This window comes from Medicago sativa, chromosome 4 (assembly GCF_051527215.1).
Source record: "Medicago sativa cultivar Bolivia chromosome 4, Bolivia_mono, whole genome shotgun sequence".
Lineage (NCBI taxonomy): Eukaryota > Viridiplantae > Streptophyta > Magnoliopsida > Fabales > Fabaceae > Medicago > Medicago sativa.
This window is the reverse complement of record NC_140752.1, coordinates 54,125,630-54,143,278: the sequence shown is the minus strand read 5'-3', so window position 1 is coordinate 54,143,278 and position 17,649 is coordinate 54,125,630. Positions and strand designations below refer to the sequence as shown.

Sequence of the window (17,649 nt, the reverse complement as noted above, 5' to 3'; positions counted from 1 at the left end):
CATCAGAATAAACTTCATCTTATGCTTCTGGAGTTGGTTCAGCTTCTGGACTATCTTCAGATTCAGCTATCTGATCAGGTTCTGGAGTATCTTCAGGAACCTGTATATCTGCAAAACTTTCATCTTGCTCTGGAGTTTTACTTCCAGGCTCTTTGTCATCAAATTTAACGTGCATTGATTCTTCAACACAATGTGTTTCTGAATTATACACTATGTATGTCTTTGACCTTTCAGAGTAACCTAAAAAGATTCCTCTTTGGGCCTTGGCATCAAATTTCTTTAGGTATAGCTAATTATTCAGAATGTAACAGGTACATCCAAATTGATGAAAGTAAGAGATATTGGGTCTTCTTCCCTTAAAGAGTTCATATGCTGTTTTCTCCAAGATAGGTCTGATATAGATTCTATTTTGGACATAACATGTTGTATTCACTGCTTCTGCCCAGAAATGTTTAGCCAAATTGTTTTCTTGAATCATGGTTCTAGCCATTTCTTGTAAAGTTCTATTCTTTCTCTCTACAACCCCATTTTGCTATGGAGTTCTAGGAGAAGAGAATTCATGGACAATTCCAAGTTTTTCTCAAAAATTTTCAAATGGCTCATTTTCAAATTCTCCACCATGATCACTTCTTACTTTCAAAATCTTCATTTCTTTTTCAAACTAGATTTGAGTGCAGAAGTTGTTGAATACATTATAAGCATTATCCTTACTTTTCAGGAATTTTAACCAAGTCCATCTACTAGAATCATCAACAATAACTAATCCATATTTACTTCCATATAAGGATGCAGTGCTAACTCGTCCAAATAAATCAATATGAAGAAATTCTAAGGGTCTGGAGGTTGAAACAATGTCTTTTGTTTTAAAAGATGATTTCACAATTTTCCCTTTCTGGCATGCACCACAAAGTGCATCTGAATGATAGTCAATGTCTCGTAGGCCTTTGACATGTTGTAACTTACTAAGCTTAGAGATTAATCTCCAGTTAGCATGTCCCAACCTTCTGTGCCACATCCATTTCTTATCATTCACTGACAGAAGACAAATTACCTTCTGATCAACTATTTCAGAGAAGTTAATTTTATAGACATTCTCTATCCTCTTTCCCTTGAATATTATGGACTTGTTTTCTTTGTTGATTACTATGCAGATGGTCTTTTCAAACATCACATCATAACCATTGTCACAAAACTGACTGATACTCAAAAGGTTATGTTCAAGACCATCTACCAACCACACATTATTAATTGAGATAGAGGAGTTACCAATAGTTCATGTACCAATGATCTTGCCAAACGGGTTGCCTCCAAACTTCATATTTCCTCCTTCTTTCATTGTGAGGGTGAGGAACATAGACTTCTCTCCTGTCATATGCCTTGAGCAACCGCTGTCTAGGTACCATGATTTTTGATTTTCCTTTGCTCTTAGACATATCCGTAGCAATGACAATTTCAGATTTAAGTACTCATTGTTTTATGGGTCCTTTCAGGTTAGTACTAGAAGTTTTACTCTTCACTTCTTGTACCTTGTGCTGTAAGTTTGGTAGCTTCTGATTAATCATTACCTTAGATTTAACACCTTTTGGTTTTGATTCCCCAGGAGCAACAACTGTTTTGTTCTTCTGAGACTTTGACTTCAGGACCTCAGATACAGGTTTCAACAGACTTTGTGGGACAGGTTCTGATCTCTTCAGAATCTTAATCTTTGAAGTCTTAGAATCAGAGTTTATCATTCCCTTTGGCTTAGAGTTCTTTGGCTTTAAAGTAATCTTAGCCTTAAAGCTGGAAGCTTCAGGTTCTGACTGAACTGCAGTTTCAAACTTAGCACCTTCAGGTACAAAGAAGGTTTTCAATCCTTCCTTGATGCATTCACAACATGCTTTGAGACTTATTTCATTAGGTTTCCCCCCCTGAAAATCCAATCCCTTTACCATTATTTCTGTAAATGCTGTAAATCATTGAAGCAACTTTGCTTCTGTCAATACCAGATATAACAAAATCTTCAAGAGCAATTTCATGTTTGCTTAAAGACTTTCCATTACACTTTTCTTGTAGCTTCTGACAAAGAAACTTGAGCATCTCTTCATAAGTTTTACAAATGAAGTCAAACCCTCTAAGTCCTTCTTCAGAAGCTTTCAGATCCAATAGAGTTGATTCTTGTTGTTTCATTAACTCAACGTATTTTTCTTTTAAATCTTTCAACTCATTGGTTCTCAGTTCAAAATGTGTAAGGAGTTCTTTAAGAGACTCAATAAGTTCTTCTCTAGGAATTTTAGAATATACCTCATTTTCATCTTCAGAGTCTGAGTCAGGATCTGCGTCTGAAGTCACAATAGCCACTAACCCCATAGCTACATTTGCTTCATCTTCAGCTTCTTCCTTTTCAGACCTAGATTCACTATCTAAATCTTCCCAGGTTGCCATTAAACTCTTCTTAATCTGCTTTCTGAATTTCCTTGTGTTGAAACTTGATTTCTTTGACTTATCCTTTGATTTCTCCTTCTGAAGATTAGGGCAATCAGCAATGAAATGTCCAGGCTTCTTACAGTTGAAGTATCCCTTCTGATCTTCTTTCTTGGAGCTCTTGTTACCACTTCTCTGACTCAGAAACTTCTTGTTCTTCCTTGCCAGATACTCAAGCTTGTTGGAAAGCATAGCCATCTTCTCAGTAGGATCTTCATCAGAGTCTCCATCAGGTGACTCTTCTTCAGATTCAATAACTTTAAGAGCTTTTGATGACTTCCCTCTAGATGGTAGAGCAATAGATTTACTCTTCTGAGCAGGTTCATGTTCATTTAGACTTATCTCATGAACCTTGAGAGAGCTGACAAGATCTTCAACACTTAAAGTGTTTAAATCTTTAGCCTCCTCAATAGCAGTAACCTTATGTCTCCATCTAGCAGGCAAGCTTCTTAGTATCTTGCTAACATGATCAGAAGCAACATAACTCTTCTTCAGTATTTGTAGTCCAAGGTTTGAAACCTTGAGTACGTCTCCTCAATAGTTTCATCATCCTTCATCTTGAACAACTCATACTGATGAACAAGCATAAGAGCTTTTGCTTCTCTGACTTTCTTGCTGCCTTCATAGTTTGCACAAAGAGATGCAAACATTGCCTTAGTAATGGATTTGTCACTCATCTTAATATACTTTGCTTTAGGTATAGCAGTGACAAGTGCTCTTCTGATAATATGATGCTTCTTGTAAATTTTCTTCTGAGTAGGAGTATGTTTCTTTCTATCAACAGCAGCTCCTTCTTCATCAAGGACCAAGTCACCAACACCATCTTCAAGTATGTCCCATAATTCTTCATCTAAACCCATGACATAGCTGTAGAAGTTGGTTTTCCACCAAGAAATTTCTTCAGGATCTCCCTTAAACTTAGGAACTTTTCCAGAGTTAGATTTCTTGTTGTCACCATAATCATATGGAACATCATTGTTGTTCAAACTGGAGGAATCACCAGACATGTTTTTCTCAGATCTTTTTTTGTTACACTGTTAAGTGTTAAGACAACAGACCAAAGTTCTGATACCAATTAAAGGTGAGAAAAGCACAAGAAGGGGGGTTAAATTGTGTTAGATTTTTCTTTGTTTTCTCCTAAGCTGAAAACATTGATCAGGAGCAGATAGAGTTCTGCTTCTGAAGTGATGTTCAGGACCAAATGCAGCGCATAAAAACTGAGAGAGAGAGAGAGAGAGAGAGAGAGAGAAAAGAAAGAAGAAAGAAACAAAGCAATTATACAGGCTCCTTCCACAAACCGGAAAGAGTCCTATCCCCCTTGCACTTCCAAGGAGAGTTCACTATAATGTAATATCTGATTACAACTGCTCACTGTTAAACTTAGCAAGAGACTTCAAATTGCTCAAGCACAACTGCAAGAGACTTCCTATGCTCCTAAACACAATCAAGAGACTTTTAATGCTCAAGCACAACTGCAAGAGACTTCTAATCAAACAAAATTACAAAGAAAATGTTTGAGGTTGAACACTTGATATACAATCATTGGTGTTCACAGTACAAATCAGATACAGACTCTTAAGACTCTAGAATTTCTAACATATGAACTTTGAAAAAGAAATTCTAAGTGAACTTTGAATGTAGAACAATTTTAGCAGTGTTTTGGCACTTGTAAATTGTTGTTGAGTCCTTGCCAATCTCTAAGTCTTCACTCCTTTATATAGAGGTGTGAAAGAGACGTTGTAAATTGCCAGCACATCAAAATAGAGTCGTTTGAAGCTTTGATCAATCACCAATGATCTTTTTCCTGATATGGTTATTGTCCTATGAAGGATCAATTTCAAATTCATTCCCATTGTGAAGGAACATCGTTGCAGGCAGAGCTGTTTTTCTTGTCTTGTAGCAGAGACAAAAAGAGACAAAAAGAGAGTAGTGGAGGTAGTGGTTGTACACTTCGTACAATTGTACTCTGTCAATGCTCTTTAAAGAATAAGCATCCAATGCATTCAAATCCTTTCAAATTAGTCATTGCTTCACTCTTCCAGTCTTCTGCAATGCTTAGACGAGATTAAATCCATTGAACAGCCTTTGAAGCTTTAAATCTTGCATCTCCTGATGAACTTCAGCTTCTAGTGATCTTGCTTCGGATGAGATGCTTCTGATGAACTTGCTTCTGATGACGTCATCACTTCAGGAGCACTTTGACTTCAGGAGCACTTCTCTTCAGATGCTTCAAGCTTCCTTTTTGTTGATTCCTTAGCTCTCTTTTGTTCTTCCAGAACCTATTTAAGATGTCAAATTTTGTCTATGGTCATGTTTGTGCTTTTGCTGCTTTTGCTTGAAGGCCAAGTTACCCTGTTTTAGTTTTACCGAAATGTCCTTATAGTTGCTTAGATTTTAAGTCAATTGTAAAGCTATAAATAGAGTAGCTCTCCATCACAAATATTCATCTTTTGTTCTTGGAAATAATATGTGACAATTGTTTCTTTGAATAAAAGTTCAACTTTATTTTCTTGTTATTTATTTTATGTTCTTCTTCCTCTTCTTCTCCATATCTACAGTGAACGTTAGTGAGTAGATTTCTTTGTCTTGGGATTGTTGGATAAGTCTAATGACGTAATCCGGATCAAGCCAAGCCTTAAACCTTAATTTTATGTAACCCTAATTTCTAATCTAAAATCACCGCTTTAACATGAATAAACCATTATCAAACTGTGGAAGCGAACGCGGAGGGTTTGATAATTTTTAATCCATTATCTCAAATATCAATTCATGAAGCGATCGCGGAGATTTGATATTCGAACAAGTGAATTTAGACAAGGTTTGCGAAACATGAGAATAGTCTAGCAAACCTTGAGACATATAAAGTTTCGATCTTCAAGGGTCCCAAAGGCAATCACCCATGAGAATAGGTGTGGTTGTTGGAGGGATACACTCACTGACTTCGAGAGAAGCTTTGATACGCTTAAGAGAAACTTGTATTTAGAAATTGGGACTAACGTAAAGTTATAAGTTTAAGGGTTTGCTTGCGAAGGACTTGTCATTAGGATGAACCAATAATCCCAAGGCTCCTTTTATTTTATTATTGTTATTTTCTCTTATTTAAAAACCCCCTATTTTATATTCTTTCTTCTCTTCTAATCATTCTCTAAAAGTTAATTGAATTCATAACTCCCTAGCGGAACGATACTCTTTTTACTACTACTTCGATAGACCGTGCACTTGCGGTTTGGCTCTATCAAGTTTTTGGCGCCGTTGTCGGGGAGTTGTTGTAATTTGATTAACTTTTTAATAGTGATTAGACAAAATATATATATATATATATATATATATATATATTATTTCCTTTTTTTTTCTCTCTCTCTCTTCTCTTTATTTTTTCCTTTTCTATTCTATCTCTAATTGTTTTGATTTCAGGCATGGCTCAAAACCTTTATCAATGGACCTTTTCCCCCCTTTCACCACCTTGTAAGGATTATGAAATATTTGGTCATACTAGTGTTGAATGTCAACTAGGTAGTGTTGTTAGAAGTCCCGAGCAAGTAAACTATGCTCAATATAATCAAGGGTTTAGGAATAGTCAAAATTTTTTTCAAACCCCTCAAAATATTTTTGGACAACAAACATCACCACCCGGTTTTGCAAACAACCAAGGAGTCCCTCAAAAATCCGACTTGGAGCTTTTGATAGAAAATTTTGAATTAGATAACATTAGGCATTACCAAGAGTTTAAAGTCAAAGCTGGAATTTTGAATGACTCTCTCAATAGGCTTTCCGCAAAAGTGGATTCTCTTTTTACTCACAACAAAATGCTTGAGACTCAAATCTCTCAAGTAGCCCAACAAGTAACCTCTTCCCCACAACCCTCCGGAGTCTTCCCGAGTCAAACTGAAACCAACCACAAAGGCCCAATAAATGCTATTACACTTAGGGATGATAAGCAATTAGAGGACCCTGTTGTAGAAACCAAGACAATTGAGGTTGGGGTAGAGAGTGAAAAACCAAACAGTGAGAAAGTTGTAGTAGAGAGTGATGAGCCTCACATATCACCACCATATGAGCCAAAAATTCATTTCCCGCAAGGGTTTGATGAGTCCAAGTTAGATGAGCAGTTCAGGAAATTTATTGCAATCATTCAAAGCAAATTGTCATCTAAACTTAAGGATCAAGAGAGTTTTTCCATACCATATGTCATAGGATCCAAGACTATAGAAAGAGCAACATGTGATTTGGGGGAGAATATTACTTTGATGCCATTGTCCCTTAGTGAGAGATTAGGTATCGGATAGAGAAACCTTTTGATCGTCAAGCTAATGACTTTAAACGAGCGCTTCGTGGGAGGCAACCCACGCATTTAATTGCTTTTGTTTTGTTTGTTTTTCTTTGTTTTAAGTTGTTTTGTAGGTAATTGTCCAAGTACGATTCAAGAAACTGAAAATTTTGAAGTCCCCTATGACCAGAAGGTTGGCACGGCCCGTGCTAAGGATGGCACGACCGTGCCAGATTTTTAAAGCAAAATTGGCTTCCAACTCCAGAATGTTGGCGCGGCCCGAGCCAAGGTTGGCACGGCCGTGCCCGACTTCTGCACCACTATAACCACAAAATTTTTCATCTTTTTTCTTCATTCTCAAACACAAACCTCTCTCTACCTTCAAACTTCTCTCTAAATCCTCCATAACCTTCAAACCTCCAACCTTCATATCTCCATCAAAACTCCACCAAATCAATCCAATTCTTCCACAAATCAATCCCAAACTTCATTCAAAACACAAACCACCAATCAAAAACAACTTTCATCCACCCAAACCCATAATTCACCAAAACCCTATTCCATATAACCTAACCTAAAAACCAAAAATTCTTAACCCATCTCCACCACCAAACTCATAAACCTTACTCAAACATCAACCCCAGCCCTAAACCAACCCTTTCCACCAAAAATCCTCCAAACCCTAACCTTCACCCAAACCTCACAAAGTCAAACCTAAGGTCTAATGGCTTCAAGAAGAAGTGGCAAGGAACCAGCAAGCTCTTCCGGAGGACCTCCACGAAAGAAACAAGCACCAGCTAAGAATCATGGCATCCTCTTCAAAGACAACAACCAAAAGGATAGGTATAAATCTCTCATCTCTAAACATTTACATCCTTGCAGGTACCCTGACTCTCAGACTCTAAATGTCTTAGAGATTAGGGACAATGTTTTTTAACTGTTGAATAGATTAGGATGGGGAGAAATGCTTAGACCTATGAGGGGGTATGAGAACTTCACTTATGAGTTTTTAAGTTCTATACATTTCAAGAAAGATAAGTTGAATTTCGATGACCCCGATCATAGAGTCTCCTTCTGGCTTTTGAATATCGATTACGAGATGTTCCTTGAACATTTTTGTAATGAAATGGGCTTCGCAAATGCGGGGTTCATCCATGACTCTTGGAATCAAGCTCTAAGGCCGGAAGATTATGACCCTGCTAGCTTTTGGAAATGCATCACCGATTTAAATCAATATGTTTCACGTAACAACAAGGCTAGTAACATTCATAATCCAGTGCTTAGGTACCTCTAAAGAGTGATGGCTTGTACAATTTGGGGTAGGAAAGAAGTAGGAACATGTAGGACAGATGAACTCTTTGTGCTTTGGGCTATGCTTAAAAATTATCCAGTGAATACTTGTTTTTACATGCTTGATTATCTTGCCTCCATAGGAACTAAGCCTAATCATGTTGCTGATATAGTAGTGGGTGGTGTTATTACATTCATTGCTAGGAAGTTTGGAGTGAGTGAGGAGGAGGGGATAAATCCAATTCAAGGCAACAATAGGCTTAACATAGAAATACTAATCTCTATGAAATTCATTAAGCATCGTCCACCTTTGCAATATGCCCTTACTCTCAATGTACCTATTCTATTTTTGCTTCCCAACCCATCTCGGACTAACACCGAGGTGGAGAAAAATTTGTTGTATGTTGATAATGAACAGGTACATGAACAAGCTGATGATGAGGGAGAAGGTGCTAACTTGCACCATGATGTGGAAGGAAGTGCTAACTTGCACCAAGAGGAAGAGCACCATGGCCATGAAGCCGGCGAGCTTAATGAATATCAAAGATGGGCATGGATACACAATGAGATTGAGAGGATGAGCACCGAGCAACAAAGGCAAGGTGTTGAACTCTCCAGGCTTCGAAATGAAGTTCAAAGGGGCAACCGCATTAATGATGAAAATAATGAAATGCTCCGTCGGATGATGCAAAACTTTCATCTCCAAGGTCCTCCTTATGGACCCCAATAAATTGTGAGCTTTCCTCTTCCTCTCTTCCCTTCTCTCTTCTCTCTTTCTTCTACTCTCTCCATCTATCTTTCTTCTACTCCTTCTTCTTCTTCCCTTTTTCTTTTTCTTTTGAATCATTGAGGACAATGCTTCCCCTAAGTGTGTGTGTGTGTGTGTGTGGGGGGGGGGGGGGGGGGCTAATAAAGTGTCTAGAGTCGTAGTGTTTCCAAACTCCCTTGAACTTTATTCTTTTGTTTTGTTTTTATAGCGAAAGGCATGATTAAGTAGCTTGTTTTTAATGAAAATCATGGCATAAATTTTTTTGTTAACTTCTCTTAAAAGGTTGTTTCTTGTACATGAAAGTGATTTCTTGGGTTTTTAGTGTTCTTGCTATACCCACATCATGTTTTATTGTGAAAAATTCTCCAATGAGAAAAGCACCCAGTTGCAATCTTTGAGCAAGTGTATGAGTAGGTATTTTAAGGAACTCGTTCTATCTTTAGTGTTAACATAGACCCTTAAAAGTCTTTAGAGTAAAAGTAGTATAAGTTTGTGTGGGAAATAATTAATGTGTTTTATTGTTATATTCTATTATAAATTGTTAAAGTTAAAATGGGGCGGGAGAATGGCACCAACATGTGGGGGAAAGGACACTCCCTAACTTCCTAATTGTGGTGGTGACTCCCTAATTGAACTTAAGTTCCAAATCCCTCCAATGAGGTAATAAATTCATCAATGCTAGGGGGAAAGGACACCCCCTCCAAAAAGACTTCCTACGCGGAGATGAATAAAAATTTTGCAGCACTACTTAGGGTGATCTTGAATCTAGGGGGAAAGGACACCCCCTCCAAAAAGACTTCTTACGAGGATAGATAGCCCCTAAGCATCTGCAGCCCTTTGGGCTTAAATTGTTAATCTAATTTAATTTTAACTAAATTCCCATCACTCTTATATATTGTTAATCTAATTTAATTTTAACTAAATTCCCATCACTCTTATATGAAATGAAGAAAGGACTTTTCTCGGTTACTTTAGTATTAGGGATAGAACATGTTCCTCATAATATATGTCTTATACAGGAGCGAGAAAAGGGTTGGACTGCACACACACACTCACTTAAGACTTGTTGTTGGGTTGAATAGGTTCACAAGGAATGCTTGAGGTCGTGATTAGTGTACTTAAAACAAAACCTTAGGAGAGGCTTGAGTTTTTCAATTGTGTTGCCATGTTTAATCTTTCTTGTTGCTGCTATGTCTATTGCCTTTTGCTTGAGGACAAGTAAAGATTCAAGTGTGGGGGAGTTTGATGACTCTTTATTTAGTATATTTTTATGCATTATTTAGTTTCGTTTTAATTAGATTTAGTTTTATTTTATTTAAATATTATTTCCTTTTTGAACTATTTTACTTCAATTGCATATTTTATATTTCAGGAACGAATATATGATGGAAGGTGTCTTGGAGCAAAAGAAAGGAGTCTGGAGCTGATTTGGATCAAAAATACGAAAGATTCGGAGACAAAAATACTCTCCCCCAAAGTCAGAAGCTTGGCATGGCCCGTGCCAATGTTGGCACGGCCGTGCCACCTCCCAGGACTGCTTTTGCTTGAAGGCCAAGTTACCCTGTTTTAGTTTTACCGGAATGCCCTTATAGTTGCCTAGATTTTAAGTCAATTGTAAAGCTATAAATAGAGTAGCTCTCCATCACAAATATTCATCTTTTGTTCTTGGAAATAATATGTGACAATTGTTTCTTTGAATAAAAGTTCATCTTTATTTTCTTGTTATTTATTTTATGTTCTTCTTCCTCTTCTTCTCGATATCTACAATGACCGTTAGTGAGTAGATTTCTTTGTCTTGGGATTGTTGGATAAGTCTAATGATGTAATCCAGATCAAGCCAAACCTTAAACCTTAATTTTATGTAACCCTAGTTTCTAATCTAAATTCACCGCTTTAACATGAATTAACCATTATCAAACTGTGGAAGCGAACGCGGAGGGTTTGATAATTGTTAATCCATTATCTCAAATATCAATTCATGAAGCGATCGCGGAGATTTGATATTCGAACAAGTGAATTTAGACAAGGTTTGCGAAACATGAGAATAGTCTAGCAAACCTTGAGACATATAAAGTTTCGATCTTCAAGGGTCCCAAAGGCAATCACCCATGAGAATAGGTGTGGTTGTTGGAGGGATACACTCACTGACTTCGAGAGAAGCTTTGATACGCTTAAGAGAAACTTGTATTTAGAAATTGGGACTAACGTAAAGTTATAAGTTTAAGGGTTTGCTTGCGAAGGACTTGTCATTAGGATGAACCAATAATCTCAAGGCTCCTTTTATTTTATTATTGTTATTTTCTCTTATTTAAAAACCCCCTATTTTATAATCTTTCTTCTCTTCTAATCATTCTCTAAAAGTTAATTGAATTCATAACTCCCTAGCGGAACGATACTCTTTTTACTACTACTTCGATAGACAGTGCACTTGCGGTTTGGCTCTTTCATGGATACGATGAAGGTGAGAAAAACACAAGAAGGGGTGTTGAATTGTGTTAGATTTTTCTTCTTTTTCTCCTAAGCTGAAAGCACTAATCAGAAGAAAAGTGAGAACTGCTTCTGAAGTGAAATTCAAGACTAATGTGCAGCGGATAAAAACAGAGATAGAGAGAGAGAGAGAGAAGAGAGAGAGAGAGCAATTATACTGGTTCCTTCCACAAACCGGAAGTAGTCCAGTTCCCCTTTCACTTCCAAGGAGAGTTTACTAAAATGTAATGTTAAATTACAACTGTTCACTGCTACAACTAGCAAGAGACTTCAAATTGCTCAATCACACAAGCAAGAGACTTCCTATGCTCCTGAACACAATCAAGAGACTTCTAATGCTCAAGCACAACTGCAAGAGACTTCTTTTCAAACAGAATTACAAAGAAAAATGTTTGAAGTTGAACACTTGATATACAATCAGAGGTACTCACAATACAAATCAGATACAAACTCTTAAGACTCTAGAATTTCTAAGATATGAACTTGAAAACAGAAATTCTAACTGAACTTTTGAAAGCAGAACAATTTCAGCAGAGTTTCAGCAGAGTCTAATGCCATTCTCAAAGTCTTCACTCCTTTATATAGAGGTGTGAAAGAGACGTTGTGAAATTGCCAGCACATCAAAAAAGATTCATTTGAAGCTTTGATCAATCACCAATGATCTTTTGCCTGATATGGTTGTTGTCCTATGAAGAACCAATTTCAAATCCATTCCCATTGTAAAGGAACATTGTTGCAGGCAGAGCTGTTTTCTTGTCTTGTAGTGTGGACACTGCAGAGTAGTGGAGATAGTGGTTGTACACTTCGTACAATTGTACTTTGTCAACGCTTTTTGAAGATAAGCATCCAACGCCTTCAAATCCATTCAAAATAACCGTTGCTTTGCACTCCCAGTCTTTTGCATTGCTTTGGAATCCATTAGACAGCTTTTGAAGTATTAAATGTTGAATCTTCAGCTTCTGGTGATTTTCAGCTTCTAATGAAGTCGCTTCTGATGAACTTGCTTCTGATGAACTTCAGCTTCTGATGACGTCATCATCTTCAGGAGCACTTTGTCTTCAGGAGCACTTTTGTCTTCAGGAGCACTTCTTTTTAGACGTTTTACGCTTCCACTTTGTTGATTTCTAAGCTCTCTTTTGTTCTTCAGAACCCATATATGATGTAAAATTTTTGTCTATGGTCCTGTACACTTGAACAAATATTAGCTAGTCCAATTGACAATTTTTAATACCTTGTTATCATCAAAACTCTCAAAGGTTTATTGTTAAACACATTTTGTTCCAACAATCTCCCCCTTTTTGATGATGACAAACAATAGTATTTAAAAATGTGCAATTGTTGTTAATCCAATTAACAAGTTGACTTAAAGGGTATGAGGTTTGCAAGCTCCCTCTGAGTCTAATAGTCCTTAAGGTGAGTTTTGTAAGCTCCCCCTGAGTTCTATCCAAGTTAATTATATTCATCATTTAAAACCGAAATAACTCTCAGAAATTTCTCACATTGAATAGACTAAGAGATAAGAAGTTGGTCCTATTAATTTAAATTTTTATTTTAAATTAATGGGGCTCAGAGCCTATAAATACTATACATACTACTCCCCCTTTTGTCATCAACAAAAAGTTTATAAACTTAAGACAAAAAGAAAAGATAGTGAAAGGATAGTGAGAAAAACTATTAAGTAAAGAGCATAAACAAAAAAAAATATCAGAGCACAACACAATCAGAGCATGAACATAAGGCATATTAGAGCAATAAAAAAAATGTTCAGAAGCAAATAGAATTAATCAGGAGCTCAATAAGTTCAGAAGCAAACAAAAAATATCAGAGCAAAAAGAAGAAGATTAACAAAAACTAAACAAGCTAAATGTGTGCAACTAAGGGTTGACTTGTTTGTTCATCATTTCCATCATCTTTCTGATCATTTCTTGAGTATCATCTTGCTTCTTCTGCATGGCTTCATGCTGATTCTTCATTTCAAGCTTGAATTCTTCATTGCTCTTGATCAAATTGTCTTCTCTGATTTTAGCTTCCCTCAATGCTTCTTTAGCTTTTTCTAGCTTTGCCTCAATGGAAGTCTTGTATTCCAGCATAAGTAGCTTCTGCTCTAGAAGTTCCTTTTCTAGCTTCTTGACTTGTTTCTCCAAGACAGTATTCCTTTGAATCAGAGCTAGATCAGGAGATGCAGTCTTCAGGTTTATCTTGTTGAGGAAAGTCAAGTCCAGATCCCTTGGATGAATTCCTGAAGGGATGAAGTCATAGATATTTCTCCCTTTGATGCTTGGAGGACTCTGAACCCAAGTTCTCAGGAACTTGACTTCCTGCAGACTGTCATCAATACCTTTCAGCCAATCTTGAAGCTTCTGCTGAGCTTGAGCTTGAGTATCTATGCAGGTAGATTGGAGTGCAGACAGAACATAGTCCACTCTTTCTTTGAGTCTGCTCCATCTCTTCTCATAACTTTCTGCATGCACTAGATTCTCTCTTGCTTGAATAAGCTGAACCAATTCATGTCATATGTTCTCACATACATTCTGAAGTAAAGTAGAATCGAGGAATACGGTTGGTGATGAAGGTATTTTTGTAGGTTTGGGAGTGACAATAGGTACAACAGCTAGGTTTGATGATGAAGGTTGGTCATTTGTAGAGTTTGAAGTTTGAATGGAGATAGTTGATGGTTGATCAAAGACAGATTCTATATCCATGTTAGAAGATTGAGGATCATCTTGATCACCCTCAGAGTCAGTATCCATAGATGTGGATATAGAAACACCATCAAAGCAGGTTATTTTGATAACAGGTTTAGGTAATGGAATGGTGGATGATTGGGTTTACTCAGGAGCAAGTTGTTCAGGAACAATGTGTTCAGGAACAACAAGCTCAGGAATTGAAACATGCTTAGATGTAGAAACATGTTCAGAGCTAGAGACATGAGCAGGGTTAATTGTTGAGGTCATTTGTGGGTTAGGTGGTTGTTGTTGGGGGCTATCTGAAGCAGCTTCCTCAGAAGCAACTTCAGAGGCTCTTTGTAAGCTTGTCTTAACCTCTGGTAGTTCACCTGTATAATGACTAACTAGATTGTCTATGACATTGTGTCTTCCGTTGGATTGGTTGAGGGTGGTTGAGATGATGAGGGTTCAACATTTACTTCATCAGGTACAACCATGTTTAGGGGTTGAATAACCAGAGGTTGAAATGGATGGTTGAGGGGTAGTCTTTCACAGACTTGGTTTCTCATCTCAGACATTTCACCTATCCTTTCATTGATAGTAGGATACATAGGCTCAAAAGGGATTGTCTGATAGGGCTTTTTGTAAGTTTTGGTTGTTGTTGGCTGGCTTTTTGTGAGTTTTGGATAACGTTGTCCTAAGGGTACATCATCATAATCAGTGGATGATGATGATGATGATGATGATGATGATGATAAGGATAGGGATGATGAAGGTGAAGTTTATTCTACATCTACAACAGAATGAGTATTAGGAGAATCAGGAATACCTTGTGCATCAGCTTCTGGAGCAGCAGCTTCTGAACCAGCAGCAGTGTCCTCCTGGACATCTTCAGTAGCACTCACTACCATCATTAGATTCCAAGCTTCTGAAGTGGCTAGCTCTTGCACATCTTCAGCAGCTTGGACAATCTTCTCAGCATCAGTACCAACATCTTTTCTAACAAAACTAGATGCAGGAATCTCTACCTCTTGTGCAAGCTTCAAGGCTTTCTGAAGTGCTTCAGCAGCAGCATCTTCAGCTTTCTTCTTCTTAAGCTCCCTTGTAACTAAGTCAGTAGAGGCTTCAACACCTTCTACTTCCTCAATCACATAAGGTGATTCCTTGACCTTCCTCATTTCAGACTTTCTCTTCCTCTTAGGTATTGGAGGTTGTTCAGGAGCAGTTACAGTTGAAGAAGCAGCAGCTTTGTCACTTCTAGTCTTCTTGTTCAGGACCACATCAGTGTCCAGGTCCTGAACTTCTTCCACAATTGTTGGCATTCCAAAGCCACCAATCTTAAGCTTCTCAGAAGCTCCATCCTTCTTTGCCTTCTTGGAAGGTTGCTCAACTTCCAAGTATTCTTCTTTAGTCATGGCCTTCCTTTTTGATTTTCTGCCTTTAGCTACTGGCAAAGCTCCACCATACATAGTTTCAGGGACCTCCTCAAGCCTGATCTTCTTACCAGTTAGAGCATAGTGCTCTTGGATGTAGTACATCTGAACATCCAGAAGCTCCTTCTTGCAGATTGGTGGGAAGTCTTCCATCAGATTTGATATAGCATCTGATTCCTTTATGTCTGTAGGAAGCTCTTTGAACCCATCTTTAGGAATCAATGACATATTCCTAAGGGTTCTTCCATTGATGACTTTCCCTGTGACAGTGCTCAAATGAGTATCATTGTAGATCTGCACTTCACTAATAGCTCTCAGAATCCCTCCTTGATGGAGTATTTCTGAGATTAGCCTTCCATAAGGCACCCATGATCTACGATTGTCTTGACTTTCTCTCAGCTCCTTGATCATGTGCCTGAAGATGTACTTAGGTACATTTACTCTGGTTTTGTTAATAAAGTGATGTAAGAACACTCTATGAGCCAGAGAAGGTTGGTCACTACCTCCACCTTTTGGAAGTAGGTTTTTGTTTTGGATCTTCAGAAGCATCTTCTTTTCAATGCTAAGATCAGCATATACACCTCCCTTCTTCTTTCCATACAAGGTTTCATTCACAATAGGCTTCCAGGGGCTTGTCCTTGGATTTGGTATGTCTGATCCTTCTTACTGACCAGAAGTATCTCTTCTGAGTACCTTAGCAACATCATTCTCAGAGATGAATACTGGGATATCCAGGATGTTGGACCTGATCTCCAAGCATCTAAGGTTCCAAACCCATCTCCTCTCTTGTTTTCCCAGCCAGAGTAGGATTAAGAAGGACCTTCTGCCTCTCTTCAGCTTCAGAAGCAGCTTTGTTGTAGATTGAGGCTCGTACCCAGAAGTGCTTTACCAAAACTTCATATGTTGGTCCATTCAACATAGTGAAGTAGTTCATTAAGCTATGTGCTTCATAGTAATTGCTGATGTCGCACCCATGAAAGGCTAGTGATTTGAAATCTACAGGATTCTCTGTTTGGATGGTTAAATCCCATTCTTCCAATTTCATTGTTCTTCCTGCTATTTCATATGCAGGGGCTTCTTGTGAAGATGATTCTGGAGCACCTTGTTGTTGCATGTTGGAAGTTGATTCTGGAATATCTTGTTGCGAACTTGATGATGCCATTGATAATGATGAAGTTTTAGGGTTCTAGGTTTTGAGAACTGGAATTGCGCTTACTTCGCAACGAAGGTTGAAAGAGGAAAGTGTTTGTAGCGAAGTGAGTAGTGTGTGAATTGACTAAGTGTTTTGAGTAAAACGTTTGCAATTCAAAAACGACAAACAAACATAGCATTAATGACAAAGGGGGCGCCTGTTTAGTACATTCAAAGCTATAATCATTATTGCCCTTTTAAGTTATACACCAATACAAATAGTCCACGTCAGGAGTTCTCAAAGTAACAGCCAAGTTAGTGGGCCAGGAGTTACCAAAAAGTAACTTCCAACGTTTCCACTAACTCTGATATTCAGAAGCATAAAATCCAGCTCCTGGACTACAGATGCTGACGTCATCATCAGAAGCACATTTTCCTCAGAACCTCAATAAAGAGCTTCTGATGGACCATAGCTTCTGAACTGACTTCAGAACCTAAAATCTTATTCAGGAGCAAGCAAGCTTTTAATCAGACACAAAGTGCATGTTCAGATTTTTCTTTATAAAATCAAATCTTTCAACAGTTAAAGGCTTAGTAAATATATCAGCCCATTGATTCTCAGTATCAATGAATTGTATATCTAAAATTCCTTTTTGAACATAGTCTCTGATAAAATGGTGTTTGATTTCAATATGCTTAGCTCTTGAATACAAAATTGGATTTTTAGACAAACAAATTGCAGCAGTATTATAACAATAAATGGGAATACTGTTAGCAATAATCTGATAGTCTTCCAACTGATGTTTAATCCAAAGTAGTTGTGTACAACAACTTGCAGCTGAAATGTATTCTGCTTCTGTTGTAGACATAGCAATAGTTGCTTGTCTTTTGCTAGCCCAGGATATAAGATTATCACCCAAAAATTGACAATTGCCACTGGTTGACTTTCTTTCAATCTTATCACCAGCATAATCAGCATCACAGAATCCAACCAACTTATAATCTAAGGATTTCCTATAAAGGAGTCCAAGATTAGTTGTTCCTTTCAGATACCTGAAGATTCTCTTAACAGATGTTAAATGAGATTCTTTAGGATCTGATTGGAATCTTGCACACAAACATACACTGAATAAAATAGCTGGC

At 37.6% G+C, this 17,649-nt stretch overlaps 2 pseudogenes; both read right to left on the bottom strand.

The window, feature by feature from the left end:
* Positions 1-661: 661 nt before the first annotated feature.
* Positions 662-3,470, bottom strand: LOC146929875 (uncharacterized; annotated as a pseudogene).
* Positions 3,471-14,104: 10,634 nt separating this feature from the next.
* Positions 14,105-16,537, bottom strand: LOC146929874 (uncharacterized; annotated as a pseudogene).
* Positions 16,538-17,649: the final 1,112 nt, after the last annotated feature.